A 16,201-nucleotide genomic window follows, 5' to 3' on the forward strand; every position below is an offset into this window, starting at 1 on the left:
GTTTGTCTGTGTCTGAAAACACACAGACTGTCACTGTTTAAAAACTGAACCCAGGATAATGCTCACAGCTGCAAGACAAATTCAATATTCCTACAAACTTCTCAGGCGGTGCTTGCATTAAAAATAATCCATGTTAGACCGTCCTCAGCCACAATGAGGGATATGACTCATCGGGGAAACTAGCCTCATGTCACTGTTTCTACTGCTCCTTGATAGCTGCTGCAAAGGATGTGTTTAGAGGTCTGCGGTAACACTTTGAGGGCCTTGAGCTCAGCTTTAATGCTGACTTTAGTTTTTAAACTGAACCATCACACTGCTGCCCAAGTGTGTGATTTTAGAGCATCACACACATTCAGCTTTCTGTTTTCTTTGCATGTGGACATTTTCCTTTTTGGTAATTTAAATATAAGGATATCTGTCTTTCAGCTTATCCAACAGCACAAACTAAATCACTAAAATGAAAAATCCTCCTCCCTTCTTTCACCTTTCCTTGTATTGATGTTTTAATTAAAGTGCAGATCAGCAGTGGCTGTGTAGAAATGGAAAGAGTGTGCACCAGTGGCAGAACTAAACTACAACAAACCTCCCTTGTCTTGTGTAGAGATTAGAAAAATAAATAAATGGGAAATCAAATAATAAAATTATATCAATTGATAAATTATAGATAAAAAGAAATATAATTCATTATTTAAAAAAAGGTAAAATAAACATTACGGATAAATTAAAGACAGGAGGGGTAGAGGGAGAAAGAGATAAGAGGGAGAGGGGGCAACTGAACCTCAAACCTCCAAGTTTTATCAAATTATCTTCTTATATATTGAGATTCATAAGATGCATCACTTGGCCTCTGTGCTTTAACAGTCAACCTCACGATGAGGCAGTATTGGTGTCCAGCTGGATTGCAAGAGACATGACATGTAAACAACTAAGCAAGCTTCACACACACCTGTTCCTTCCTGCCGGCCCTGACATTAAGTGATGCTGTTTGTCCTCTGTTACTAACTACAATGTCAGCTCAGCATCCTCCCCCATGCATTTTACATTGTAGACAAACTGTAACATAGTCCAACCTTAAAAAGCGCTTTATAATGTGGGTTATTATATTATTATATTACGATGTAAGGGGATGTCATCACATGGCCTCGCAGCATCAAGTGCACTACAAATAGCACTTCCACCAGATCCGTGTCTGGTCCGTCTCTGATCTATCTACGATCCCCGTTTTCGGAACACAGCACGGAGCAGGCCCGCCGGACAGCTGGAGTCATGTGAGCGAGGTTTTCCCGCAGTAATCACTGAATCAAGGATTCTCCTCCTCCTCTCCTCATCCATGTTGTCTTTCTGGTCCTCTGAAAACCTCTGACCTGTTGACTCCAGGCCTGGCTCCGCTCATCATGACTTTGGTTTGTTGTTGTAGTTAAGTGAAATACGATCTGGTGATAACACAGAGTGTTTTATTCTGAAAATGAACCGGATTTTTTCATTTTGTTTTGGTGAAACCTGACTTCCTGTCCTGCTCCATCTGCTCTGTTGAGATTGATGCGTCGTGCTCCGGCATCCAGCAGAAATAGAAGTCTTGTGTATCTGATCCGGAGGACTCCGACCTGCCGGATCAAAGACACAGCCGGAACACAACGGAGCGGATCCAGTGGAAGTTAACACATTGACTAGAATAGAAACCTATCAGATCTGGTGCTGTGACGGGTCAGAGACGAACCGGACACGGACCGGACACAGGTCTGGTGGAGCTTGGCCATCAGCCTCTAACCTGCAAGTTTCCACTCCTCTGTCGGTTGTCTCAGATGGGATTTAAACCCAACAATCGTCGTAGGCCAGCTCATCTTCTCTGAGCCTCAAATGCTTCAGCTCGGGCTGAGAGAGCTTTTAAGGAGGATTTAAAGCAGACAGAGAGAAACAGAGGTAGAGCATTTTTGAGACCAGACTGGTTTCTTATCTCCGCTGTCTTTGTAAACAGACGACTCTCGGAGTAAAGGACGTGACTCTTCTGTTCTCACACACACACACACACATAAATACAAACACACATACAGCTACATGCATTTGGAGCTGTTACACACAGCCTCCAGCCTCAGCCTGTCTGTGTACACAAGGAAGTTCGGACTTGTCAGGAGCATAAACATGTCTACCCAGCAGGTCTCTGACCACGTTTTTACACATCTGATAAGAGTCCATGATATTTGTTTGTGAATACACTTAGGCGCGCACACCCACCCACACACACACACACACACACACACACACATACACAGAAACCACAAACCCTCATGCAGGAGATCAACCCGTCAGGTTAAGAATGCTGCCAGAGCTGTGTTTATGTCACGCTCCACCACACAGAAACACTACAAATCCCATAAACCCTCAACTGTCTGCGGGTCCATCATGGCCTGATACCACCTGGTTTTCATTGTGTGCACATGTGTGTGATATAGGTTTTATTTTGCAGTATGTTTTAAGGGTAATCGGAGCCCAGTGAGGGAATGTAAGTGCGTGTTTGGAAATGTATCAGAGTTTGGGTTAAACTTCTGTGACTCTGTTGCTGTTTGTACAGGTGGAGAGGATTTGATCCCATGCAGGACAATCAATCAATCAGACTATATTTATAAAGCACTTTTCATACAATGACAGTGTAACACAACGTGCTGTACATAAAAACAACTTAAAATAGAATAAATTAAATATATATAAAAATAAAAAGACCCCCCCATCCTAATCCTAACCCCAGCCCCAACCCATAACATACCCCACAATCCTAAGGCTAAGAACACAATATATGCAACAATAATAATAATAACGATAAAAATAAAATCAATAAGTAAAAAATTACTTGCTGAATGAACTGAGGAAACGCTCTCATAATATCTCAACACAAGAAATTAAACTTACCAAAATATAATACATTTTAAAAATAATAAAACACTAGAATATTAAACCATTACAAGAAAATAAGAGGCTTAAAATAAATAAATAAATAAATAAACAAGATAAAATACATAAAAAGTGACTACAATTTGAACTAGATAATAATACATAAATAAATAAATAAATAAAGTAAAAAGTGACTAAATTTTAACTAAATAATAAATAAATAAATAAATAAAGTAAGGTGAAATAAAACTGTTATAAGAATAAAAATAATCCATCTCAAATTTAAAAATCATTCAGTGGATGTTTTAGCTTGACGCTACATGACATTAAACCTGAATCAAGCATATTGTTTTAGTTTAAGAGTGATTTAAAGCACTGAACACTGTTCAACCAGTAAGCAGAGAGCACATGGACAAACAGAGCACGTCAGAACATGCCTCTTTTATACTCTCTGATGTATTCACAGTTTGTTTTATTGTCTTTTGTAGGACATGTTTGGAATAGTTGGATCACCTCTCCTCGTCCTCTCTGTGGTTGTTTCACGTGTTTGATAAGTCGTTTGAGCAGCTTCACAGACGTGTTTGTTTAACTGAGCATCTGGATCTTAATGAAGTGACTCACTGCATAGATGGCTCTGTATTTACACTGCAGTTCTTTGTGTCTGTAGCTGGAGAGACTCTGTTCAGATTCATGAGGATCACTGTCCTGTTTTTGTTGTCGTTGTAACTCATTGTGTGAAACTGTGTGTCAAGCATCATTGAACCACAATTATTCCAAACCAAACAGTCAAATCAAAGTGGTTCATGTTTACTGTTCTCTCTCTCTCATGGAGGACTAACGTCCTTCCTGCCCCTCCTTCACACCGAGTCCAGCTCACAGGAAAGGATTCTCTTCTGTTTACTGCCACCGTCCCCGTTGTGGTTGTTGTTGTTGTGGAGAAGAGTCATGCTATGAGGTTTGGGGGCAGGAAAAAGACAGTCCATTGTGGCTAGACTCAGTGTCATAACACCAGAGACGCTGAGGTATTCTTGTGCAGTTTGGGCGTCTATTTCTGTCCGTGCGTGCAAGATTCAGTGTTCCCGACATAAGACAGCACCCATATCGTTGTCACTACATCACCCACTGCTGCGCGAGAGGAATAAAGAAGTATTTATGTTTGGAAGGACGTCACAGGGGAAGCGTGGGACTAAACTGAAGGATGAGTGTTACTTCTAAATATGAAGAGGTGAGGAGGGATGGGAGGAAACAGATTATGAAGTATACTTTTTAAACATTTATCAACTGATGAACTAGCCCAGGAGGATTCAGTCCTCTAGGGTCAGCCTATAGAGTGAAGGTGAAGTCTGCTAAGGCTAGAAATGAATAAACGGAATGATAAGAGGAATCAAAAAGGGAGAGTTCAGGTTTCAAAGAGGACATATGGAGAGTTTTACACACAAACTCAGCAACCTGAGGGGTATACTACGAAGCCGGATTTGCAGTTATCGAGGTAACTTCAGGGTTAACTCTGGATTTTCAGTACTACGAAGGTGGTTCCAGTCTTACCAGGGTAGATCACCATGGTTACTCATGCTGAACTCCTAACCTGCTCTGGGGCAGGTTATGTTCAGGATCAGAGATCAGTTTGGAGAAAACTCCACCCACTGACCAATCAGCTCGCTCGATCACGGAGCTCTGTGGGCTGATCGTGAGGGGTGGAGGGGGAACTGAGGTCAAGCCCGCAGTGGAGAAGAGACGGGCAGGACACTTTGTCTACCTGTATGATTTTATATATAAAATACTGATGACAGTTATTGATTATCTTTCCTGACATCATATTTAAACAGAGTCTGACGTCAGATTATTCAGATGAAATGGTTTTACTGCATTAAATATAAAACTGCGCGTGCTTATCACTTTGAATCATGTTCTCATTTTTATTAGTCCTTTAACCACAGCGCTCAGTTTGATACCGTCAGGGCTGCAGCTGAAATATTATGTCTAAAACTGTCACACACGACACAAGATTCAATCAGAGAGAGAGATCACTGTCAGGGAATAAACAGAGTTATTATAGTCAGATCTATCTAATGATGAATAAACAGAGTTATTATAGTCAGATATATTTAATGATGAATAAACAGAGTTATTATAGTCAGATATATCTAATGATCAATAAACAGAGTTATTATAGTCAGATATATTTAATGATGAATAAACAGAGTTATTATAGTCAGATATATCTAATGATCAATAAACAGAGTTATTATAGTCAGATATATTTAATGATGAATAAACAGAGTTATTATAGTCAGATATATCTAATGATGAATAAACAGTTATTATAGTCAGATCTATCTGCACTAATGATGAGAAATAAGACGTCATTTGCGCATTCAAACAGTATTTGTCTGATCCTTCAGTTCTTCCTTCATGTTTCAAACTCATCTGTGTTGAAGTTAATCTGGAGTATGTGTTTAACTTCTTCATATTTTTCTAATATCAGTGCAGTGTTTGAAATTCATGTCGATGTGCTGACAGCAGACTGTCCGTGTCTGTGATTGGTCACATGTTGCCTTCTCCGCCCCGTTCATGTGAACGCGCTCAGGGTAATTCTGGATTGACTCATCATGTTGATAACCAGCTTCATGTGACAGTATTGCGCAATCTCTTTTGTTAGGTTCAGTGAAGCCGGATCAGGAGAAGATATCTAGGATATGCTGAACTCGTTTCGTAGTATACCCCTCTGATGACAAACGAAAGGGAGCGGTGGTAGAACGACATAAAGTATGTAGAAAGAGTGTTAAAGAAAACAGCCGTCAAACAAAGAACTGAGACATTATTTTCTGATCTTGTCACAGTGTTAACACTCTGAATAACTTAGAAACACATCCACACCTCTGTGCAGAAGCAGGGTCGATGAGTCTCACTTTTCTGCCTGCTGTGTGTGTCTCTGCTCCGCCATCCATCAAAGCCAGCTCTGCACGCTCTGAATCTCTGTGGAAAAGGAAACAGAGATCGTAGCGGGGCCGGAAGCAGGCAACCGGCTATCAGAGAGACCACACTGACCTCAAGCGTTTTGGGGTGTACTGTTGCATGACACAGACACATCGATGCACAAGTTTGTGGAGCTCATGTCCGTGTCAGCCCCTGCTGTGAAGGGGCGATGCAGAAGTATAAACCAGCCTTAAAAGCTGATAGCAGAGGATGGTTTCGATCCATCGACCTCTGGGTTATGGGCCCAGCACGCTTCCGCTGCGCCACTCTGCTATCAGTCACCCCAGATGGGACTCGAACCCACAATCCCTGGCTTAGGAGGCCAGTGCCTTATCCATTAGGCCACTGGGGCTTGTGTTAGTGATGGTGAGACTATACAGAGAATACATTGACATATGAGGGTCAAGTGGAAGAATCGAGAGAGAGACAATGTAGAGGACAGAGAGGCGGTGAGCAGTTGATGCACAAGTATGTGGTGCTCATGTCCGTGTCAGCCCCTGCTGTGAAGGGGCGATGCAGAAGTATAAACCAGCCTTAAAAGCCGATAGCAGAGGATGGTTTCGATCCATCGACCTCTGGGTTATGGGCCCAGCACGCTTCCGCTGCGCCACTCTGCTACCAGTCACCCCAGATGGGACTCGAACCCACAATCCCTGGCTTAGGAGGCCAGTGCCTTATCCATTAGGCCACTGGGGCTTGTGTTAGTGATGGTGAGACCATACAGAGAATACACTGACATATGAGGGTCAAGTGGAAGAATCAAGAGAGAGACAATGTAGAGGACAGAGAGGCGTGAGCAGTCGATGCACAAGTATGTGGTGCTCATGTCCGTGTCAGCCCCTGCTGTGTAGGGGCGATGCAGAAGTATAAACCAGCCTTAAAAGCCGATAGCAGAGGATGGTTTCGATCCATCGACCTCTGGGTTATGGGCCCAGCACGCTTCCGCTGCGCCACTCTGCTACCAGTCACCCCAGATGGGACTCGAACCCACAATCCCTGGCTTAGGAGGCCAGTGCCTTATCCATTAGGCCACTGGGGCTTGTATTAGTGATGGTGAGACCATACAGAGAATACATTGACATATGAGGGTCAAGTGGAAGAATCGAGAGAGAGACAATGTAGAGGACAGAGAGGCGGTGAGCAGTCGACGCACAAGTATGTGGTGCTCATGTCCGCCCCTGCTGTGTAAGGGAGTATATATCAGCCTTTACAAATGATTGAAGCCCTTGAAATAAATAATGAGAAAATTATGAAATTTGGACAGAGAGCACAATCTCTGAACACTTCTTCTGGATTCTGTATTATGAATGAGGAATTCATTCATCTTGTTTATTCATCATTTTTTGAAAGTCATATCTTGTCTGTAATTCTGTTCTATCTCAAGCTGCAGGTTGGAAATCAAATATAAGACAGATATTAAATATCCATTTGAGGTTGTTTTTTTCCGTGTTGCTGAGACAGGTATCTATATAATTAGATTTTTACTAGTATCATATCAAAGTTCAAAAGTCCAGCGTTAGAAATGTGTGAAATAGTTCAAACTTTCTTGTATTTCTTGGAACAATACCCTTCATAGAACTGTAAGGCCTTATGTTGACTCAACATTTGTGATGAATGAACGCTGAATTCAGGCCCAGCAGGTGTGACCTCTCTTAGAAGTTAATGTTTCATAAGACATCCTCTTTTTGGGTGCTGTTTGACATCACTGGATAATAGAGAGACTGCAGAGAGAATGAAGTGGGAGATAATGTATCAGTCCCTATGTGAGCTAAGGATAGAGAAGTAACACTGAGCCATCAGGACGCCAAACTCTGTCAGACTCTACTGACAAATAGTCTCCCACTATTTACTGCATAATTACCTCATCAACAAAAACACTCTCTGTTAAACGGGAATGAAAACTTGTTTGTGATACAGAAGAGAATTAATCACGTCTGACTCGTCCATTCAGCTTTTCTAATCCATCATAGCTTGTTTGACAATGCTTGAATGGAAGCCCAGTTCATCGGAAGGAGAAACAGAGGAGAGAGTTAGACGAGGAGAGGAGGAGGAAGAGGTGCATGCCAGAAGAGGAGAGATTAGAAAGAGCGCTAGAAAAGGAAAGATAAATTGCGACATGTAAGAGGAGGGTAGAGGTTACAGTGTGAGGTGTGGACCAGACAGGAGAAGAAAGGAAGAGGAGGGGACCGAGGGGATGATGAAAACGGAGGCAAAGAAGAGGAAGAAAGAGAAGGTCAGGGAGAAAGGGAGAGAGGAGAAATTGCTTATTTAAAAGAGGATTGGAAATACATTTGGCTTCAGGTGAGGAAAAAGAGAAAAACAGAGAAGGATGGGGTGATGAGAAAAGAAGGCTGGTATTTAAAGGTCAGCAGAGACGTCCAAAGTGGAAATTGCTGTGGTGTATGGGCAGAATTTGCCTTCATTTAAAGAAGTGGTGTGGCTCAGATTCTCATTCTCCACAACTCTAATGTTTCCCCTGAGCTACGGTGGCCTGAGAGTGACAAAATGGGCAGTCATGCTTTTGCAGTATGAATGTAATAACATGGCTAATAAGGTGCAGAAACCCTCGCTAACCAGGGAACACAGACACATCTGCAAGGTCAACATTTATTATCACAATACCAACAAATACTTATCCAAACATGCCATACCAAACTTCTTTGCCTTGTATTAAATAAGAGGGTGAATGAACTGAATGTAAAACAGTCTGGCAGCCTTCACACTATGACATGTCTAGATATTCTGATTGCTTGGAAGCATCTAAAAACCCTTTAGTCTGCATCCAATGATAATGTATTTTGGACATCAGCAATGACCTGGTTGTACTTACTTTGTCCTGCTTCACTAGAAAATGACATACAAAAACATAAAAAACATGCATAAACGGTAGCCATATTGGAAATGTTGACTCAACCTAATTTTCAGTGGACGTAGACAAAGACACAGAGATGGAGCTGAGGTGGGCTCTAAGCTTCCTGGCAAACGGCTACACATCGTTCATTCGGCAGTCATCTCAGCAAGCCCTTAAAGGCCCTGGAAACATAAATGGAATATTTAGAATTCACAAAGAATCTTAAAATGTAATGTGTGATCAAGCTTGAAGAAAAATCTGAGTGAAAATAACCATCCACAACTCTGAAAAAACTCACACAGCTTATTTTACAGGTCAGAGCATTTCTCAGGACTGTGTGGGCGTGGCCTAACTCTTTGATTGACAGGTCAAGAGAGAGTTCACAGCCTGCATGTTTGAGCCGTCTGACTCTGAATCTGAATCTAAAAACTCCAGAACCTGAAAGTGATTCATTTACAATGTTCTCTGAGTGCTGAGTCCCAAAATCCTTCAGAACCAGGACTTCTATTATTTATTAGTTTTATCACTCCGTAGTCTCTGGGGCATCAGGACCATGGGACGCCCGGAGCAGAGGAGGCCGAAGTGTAGTATGTGCACGCAGAGGAGCTCGGCTCCGGGTGTCAGACGGAGCTGTTTGTCTAAACTCTGAGCTGTTTGAGGACAGATAGTGAACCGGTCCTGAGGGAAAGTTAGTGAACCGGTCCTGAGGGAAAGTTAGTGAACCGGTTCTGAGGGAAAGTTAGTAAAGCGGTCCTGGGGAATGTTTGTGAACCGGTCCTGGGGAGAGTTAGTGGACCGGTCCTGGGAAAAGTTAGTGAACCGGTCCTGAGGGAAAGTTAGTGAACCGGTCCTGGGGAAAGTTAGTGAACCGGTCCTGAGGGAAAGTTAGTGAACCGGTCCTGGGGAAAGTTAGTGAACCGGTCCTGGGGAAAGTTAGTGAACCGGTCCTGAGGGAAAGTTAGTAAAGCGGTCCTGGGGAATGTTTGTGAACCGGTCCTGGGGAGAGTTAGTGGACCGGTCCTGGGGAAAGTAAGTGAACCGGTCCTGGGGAATGTTTGTGAACCGGTCCTGGGGAGAGTTAGTGGACCAATCCTGGGGAAAGTAAGTGAACCAATCCTGGGGAAAATTAGTGAACCCGTCCTGGGGACAGTTAGTGGACCGGTCCTGGGGAAAGTTTGTGAACCAATCCTGGGGAAAGTTAGTGAACCGGTCCTGGGGAAAGTTAATGAACCAGTCCTTCGGAAAGTTAGTGAACCGGTCCTGGGGAAAGTTAATGAACCAGTCCTTCGGAACGTTAGTGAACCGGTCCTGGGGAAAGTTAGTGAACCGGTCCTGGGGAAAGTTAATAAACCAGTCCTTCGGAAAGTTAGTGAACCGGTCCTGGGGAAAGTTAGTGAACCGGTTCTGAGGGAAAGTTAGTAAAGCGGTCCTGGGGAATGTTTGTGAACCGGTCCTGGGGAGAGTTAGTGGACCGGTCCTGGGAAAAGTTAGTGAACCGGTCCTGAGGGAAAGTTAGTGAACCGGTCCTGGGGAAAGTTAGTGAACCGGTCCTGGGGAAAGTTAGTGAACCGGTCCTGAGGGAAAGTTAGTAAAGCGGTCCTGGGGAATGTTTGTGAACCGGTCCTGGGGAGAGTTAGTGGACCGGTCCTGGGGAAAGTAAGTGAACCGGTCCTGGGGAATGTTTGTGAACCGGTCCTGGGGAGAGTTAGTGGACCAATCCTGGGGAAAGTAAGTGAACCAATCCTGGGGAAAATTAGTAAAACCCGTCCTGGGGACAGTTATTGGACCGGTCCTGGGGAAAGTTTGTGAACCAATCCTGGGGAAAGTTAGTGAACCGGTCCTGGGGAAAGTTAATGAACCAGTCCTTCGGAAAGTTAGTGAACCGGTCCTGGGGAAAGTTAATGAACCAGTCCTTCGGAAAGTTAGTGAACCGGTCCTGGGGAAAGTTAGTGAGCCGGTCCTTCGGAAAGTTAGTGAACCGGTCCTGGAGAAAGTTAGTGAACCGGTCCTGGGGAAAGTTAGTGAGCCGGTCCTTCGGAAATTTAGTGAACCGGTCCTGGGGAAAGTTAATGAACCGGTCCTGGGGAAAGTTAGTGAACCGGTCCTTCGGAAATTTTGTGATCCGGTCCTGGGGAAAGTTAGTGAACCGTTCCTGGGGAAAGTTAATGAACCGGTCCTTCGGAAAATTAGTGAACCGGTCCTGGGGACAGTTAGAGAACTGGTCCTGGGGGAATCAGATAATATGGGGGACTACTTTAGCCACTCAGCTGCGGCTCAACTCAAGCACGTCCCAACATTTCTGTTGATTTGTGTTCCCAGGGCCTTTAACAATTTTTGGAGCTATTTGTTTGATTTTTTTGTATTTAGTTGTTTATTTAGTTTAGAATTAATATGTAGTATTAGTTGTTAGATTTATCAAAACTGTTTTTTTTTTTAGTTAATTTAAGTTTGATTTGGGGGATATATTTTTTGCTCGTCATTTTTTTTGTATATTTAAATATTTTGTATATTTAGTATTTATTTCGTTTGTTTGGTAATTGGAACTGTGGGCACCTGAGGTTATATAGGTAGGTCGTTTTTTATGACAAATGGCCACTACAAAGATGTAAATATATTCATAACTCTTAGTGTAACATCTTCAAAACAGACGAGTTCTGGCCGCTTGCTTAGCCTAATGGTTAAGTTGCGAGCCCATATAGCGGCTGGCCCGGTTTGATTCCAACCTGTGACCCCTTTCCCACGTCATTCCCCCCACTCTCTCACCTAGTTTCTTTCTCTATCTGCTGTCCTGGCCTCACAAAATAAAGGTGTAAAAGCCCCCAAAATATAACTGAAAAAAAACAACAACAAAAGAAAGCATCAAAGTTAAAAAAGTTCTCTCCCCGCTGTGTGTACAAGTAAAGGACCAAAACGTATTTTTGTACTAGGCTGTAAACACATATAAACGTCTTGTTAAAACACATTATCACCATAGCCTGTATAGTAAATGGAAGTAGTATCCGTGATCTCACCCATCTGTTTCTGAAACGCTGTTTTGAAGCCAATTGTTGGCAGCAGCCATATTGGAAATGCTGAACTCAACCTAAATTCTGTCGAGGTAGTGTGACGTAAAGAGGCGGGCTTTGAGCCTCCTCACTAACAGCTACAGTGTTCCCGCCTGTCAATCAAGTCAGCTGTGCCTCTCATAATGGAAGACTCTTAATCTTAATATCTTCGAAATGCCGCGTTATGAAAAGATTCCTTTGTACAGTGTGTGTCACTCGAGGAATGAGCTATCCAGACGACACTTGTTTCCTTTAACCAGGCTGTAAACATGTTTAATTCTGCTGTAAAGATTGTCTCTTTGAATGGGTGTGTATGTGGTTTCTGGTATATCCAGAACCAGCCTCAAGCGGACGCTCAAGAAGCTGCAGTTTTTAACACTTCCGCATTGGCTTCAATTCTCGCGTCCACCGCTTGATTATAACATTGACGTTGATGGAATTTCCTGGGTTTTTGGAGCTAGCACCAAGTGGACACCCAAGGAACTGCAGTTTTTTGCACTTCTGCATTGGCCTCATTTCTGACTACCACGGTTTGCCACTTCAGACAGACAGACAGGGAGAAGGTCTCGATATCTGTATAGGGACATACTGCAGCACAGGCACGGGTTACTGAGGATGAGTGATGTGAAGTAAAACTAAGAGGGCGTGAGTGCTGGTGGGGGTGGACAGGATAGGGGAGACGGAGGAGAATGGGGTTAATGTGGAAGGATGGAGTAGAAAGATGTGAGAAGAGAGTGAGGGGATAAAGGAGGAGGAAGAAGAAAACAGCAGGGAGGACTTCCCCCGGGGGCAGAAGTTATCGATTTTAGATTTTTCCCATTTGACATATTTTACAAAGAAAGGCAGACTCAAAGTTTAGTCAAGGTTATAGTCATGCTGGCCTGATCGATGGTCTTTTGAAGAGTCTGAATAAGGATTTCAGAGCGAACTTTTTTATGCCCTTCAACTAAGAACACTTTCTTCAAGTTCCCTTTCAAAACAAAACTTAAAATGTTGAGTTTTATTTCTAATGTAGAGTCGCTGGAAAATGAGTTCCTTCATGAAAGCTGGCGTTTTGTGAGACCTGTGAAAGTAATCGTGTCCTTCAGTGCCACCTTGGAAGAGGAGACAGCTTCAGATGGATTTCCCAGACTGTACATTAATGTAAAATTGAAAGAGACGTCAATCTGGGGATAGCAGCAGTGGCCGGAGGGGGAAACACAGTATGTGTCACGGAGGAAAAAGATGTTACGGATGAAAGAATCGGGCCAATAGCTGAAGGGGTTAAAGAACCAGACGAGAGGGAGGCAGGGCTATTATAGAGAAATTACTGTACGATAGCCAGGAGGACATAAAGACAGGGGATGTGGTCAGAAAAATGACCAGGAGGAGGGAGGCAGGGAAAGGGGGAGCAGTGGAGAAATGGGGAGGATAGCGGTGATTGCCTGGGGGTCTACGGCCAGACAATTAGGAGGAGGAGGAGGAGGAGGAGGAGGAGGAGGAGGAGGAGGAGGAGGAGGAGGAGGATAGGGGCTGAGGCTGCAGGTCTGCGGGCTAGACAACACTATCTCCCCTCAGGGGGAACACAGCCTCTTTTTGTTTAGAGAGGAAGACACAAGAACAATCCTCCGGAGAAAATAGGCCAGACAGACAGATGGACTGGGGAGATGGAGGGATGGAGAGATAGCAGGAGGGAGGGATGAAGAGCAAGGGGGGCACGGTGAAAGTGAGAAAACAAAGAGATTGAGAGACTCTCAGAGGGATCCTGCGACATCCAGGTGGATTTGAGTGGAGAGGGAGGTGGGATGAGCACCTGATGAGCAGATACGGAGACTGAAAGGAAAAGAGGATTGAGACAAAGGAAAGCAGGATGAGGGATTACTGTCAGAGGAAGATGGTGGCCAGATGTTTGACACTGACAGAAAGAAGTTGCGGTTAAGAAAGATAAACGGAAAGAAAGAGAAGACTTGCAGCATGGATTGAAAGCTGTAATTCAAGTGTTTCATAACTTTAAATCTACACTCCTTCATGCTCCGACGTCAGAAACAATCAAACATCCACATTGACTCTCAGGGTCAGATTTACTGCAGACAGAAGCAGATTGACCTTATTACTGCTGCTCTCAGTGCTTGTGATGAAATGTGTATTTGTGTGTGTGATTGTGTGATGTTTTCAATCAAACCGTCGAGAAGTGTACAAGCAAGGTGGAACAAATCAGTCCGGATTCAAACTTGTCACGGAGCACTAACAGGAAAGTCTGAGCCGAGCCAAGTGGAGCTGTAAATAACTTTGACGTCTTCTTCAAAGTCTGAAAAGAAAAATGTTGTTCTGTGGGCGTCTGCAGAGTTTAACTATGTTTCCTTAGGAAACTGTACTCAGAGCGAGGTGTCGAGAAGAAAGACAGTCTGATAACTTCAAGCAGGAGGAAGAGACTTAGAGCTTTTCCCCACAGGGTTTGAAAAAGTTTGGATAAAGTTGATGCAATACTATTTTTCGTATACCTAACTTAAAAAGTAACACTCTGTTATTAGTTGGTAGTTAGATTTAGATCCACTTTTTGTTATACTGGTTAAAATGATCTTTATGTCCTGATGACATCAATACATAATGTGTTCTTAAAAAAGAGGTAAAAAAAGCTGCTATCTACAGCCGGAGTAAACCTGGGAAAACACCAACCAATCCCTGCCATCAGGAGCCAAATGATGAAACCAATCAAATCCTGTCCTGCCGTTCTGCCCGCCTCCTGCAGAGCGTACATTTCATGTTTGTTTGTGTTTTTAACTTTTACTATCAGAATGTTTTGGTGTTTTCTTACCGCTGAGTGAGACATGAGTTGACGTAGTGCAAAACATAAACGATGTGCTGAGGACCGGTTTTGAATCAGTCACCATCATATGGTCGTGAATCGGCGGCGCTCCTGCATGTGAGCGGGGGCGTCGTTTTGGAGGAGCTCCGAGGGGAGGGGGGGAGGGGTTAGACGGAGTCCTGAGGAAATTCTACATTCAAATTCATGCTAGTTTCCGTTGCTACCAACCTTAGCTTTAATATGATATTTCTTTCCTTCGTTTGTTTTCTGTTGTATTTTTGACCATGCTAGCAGCTTGCTGCAGCTGCGCTTGTTCTTCTCTGTGTGTAGGCTAATGTGTGGGAATGTGTGCACTCATTCATAAGTAAATGGAAGCAACTTGTATTAGTTGTTTTTATGGACTAAAAGACATTGTGAGAATAATAAGTAAAATAGTCTCATTATGGGCCGTTCATTTATTGGACCCATTTATATCGGCCATCCCTGGAGTTACATAAAAATCAATCATGGCGTCCTCCAACACCACTATCAGGTCAGACGTATGACTCATCCAGAACAGATCCCAACAGAATGATGACAATAAGATAAGATAAGATAATCCTTTATTCGTCCCACAACATGGAAATTCATGGAGTCAAAGCAGCAAACAAGAAGGTGTACAGTACAAGAATTTCAACAAGAATATATATATAAAAGACGACAGCTTGGCCATAATTCTCCTTTCAGCCACCACCTCCACCTCCTGGGAATGCAAACTAGTTTAGTTTTTATTAAGATTTCAAAATATCCTCATCAGATATTTAATGATGGTCTAAAGACGTTTATGAGGGATGCATCCGGCTGAGAGTCTCCAGTTAACAGGGTCGCTGTTTGAACCAAAACACCGGCCGATCTCTGCCACGGCTTTTTGAGTTCTAAAGGATTTTAAAGCCGTGTTGAAACGTCTTTGCTACTCGCGCTTATCTCCTCTCACGTGTTGATTCAGTGAATCCATCTGTGATGAAATATAGCACCATCTAAAATAGCACCAGCTGAGTCTCTTCATGCTAATAGGCTAACTGTTGCGTTGCTCATGTACTGCCTGTCTGTCTGCTTCTATGGAGTCATCTGTGATGAATGGCATTCGTCTTTGTTTTACTGCCCTCTACTGGTCTGGTGGTGTAGTGCATTTACTTTATTTTTCCTCCATACGTCACTGGCCTGATTTACACAATCTACCCGGGACTTCAGCCCGCGGTCGAAACACAGACAACAATGGGGGCACCGGAACCTTTTAGTTCAGGGGAAAGTAGTTCTGGGGGCTAAAATACCCGGAACTCTTGGTGGAAATGCACCTTTTGTCTTCATTGTGAGCTGTTAAAATGCTTACGTTAGCGTTTGGCTCAATCTGTCTAAGCATGGTCTCTCAGCTGGATGTCTGTAGAGCCTGAGTTTGTGTTTGATACGCATGTTCACATATCGTCTTTGATACAGAAACCTGATAACATAGATCTTTTAAGTGGTTGAATTATTGACTTCTTAAGGGGGCGGGTCAGGAAACTCTATTTGTCTTCTGTAAACTGTGACTGACAGTGTGTACTGCAAGAAAGTACAGCAAGACTTCTTATTGTACTCAACTTAGACTGAATACTGTATTGTAATAATTTGGTTGTTGGTTTT

General features: G+C 43.2%; 1 protein-coding gene and 6 non-coding genes across 7 annotated transcripts in view; 1 reads left to right on the forward strand and 6 right to left on the reverse strand.

The window, feature by feature from the left end:
• sema3h (sema domain, immunoglobulin domain (Ig), short basic domain, secreted, (semaphorin) 3H) overlaps window positions 1–16,201 on the forward strand; it is a 107,648-nt gene that overhangs the window by 72,641 nt on the left and 18,806 nt on the right. The window lies entirely within an intron of this gene.
• Window positions 6,064–6,135, reverse strand: trnam-cau. Its single transcript has one exon. It is a non-coding gene; the product is annotated as a tRNA-Met (tRNA).
• Window positions 6,142–6,214, reverse strand: trnar-ccu. Its single transcript has one exon. It is a non-coding gene; the product is annotated as a tRNA-Arg (tRNA).
• On the reverse strand, window positions 6,408–6,479 carry trnam-cau. Its single transcript has one exon. It is a non-coding gene; the product is annotated as a tRNA-Met (tRNA).
• trnar-ccu lies at window positions 6,486–6,558 on the reverse strand. Its single transcript has one exon. It is a non-coding gene; the product is annotated as a tRNA-Arg (tRNA).
• Window positions 6,751–6,822, reverse strand: trnam-cau. Its single transcript has one exon. It is a non-coding gene; the product is annotated as a tRNA-Met (tRNA).
• trnar-ccu lies at window positions 6,829–6,901 on the reverse strand. The gene has a single exon. It is a non-coding gene; the product is annotated as a tRNA-Arg (tRNA).

Source organism: Notolabrus celidotus, chromosome 11 (assembly GCF_009762535.1).
Source record: "Notolabrus celidotus isolate fNotCel1 chromosome 11, fNotCel1.pri, whole genome shotgun sequence".
Lineage (NCBI taxonomy): Eukaryota > Metazoa > Chordata > Actinopteri > Labriformes > Labridae > Notolabrus > Notolabrus celidotus.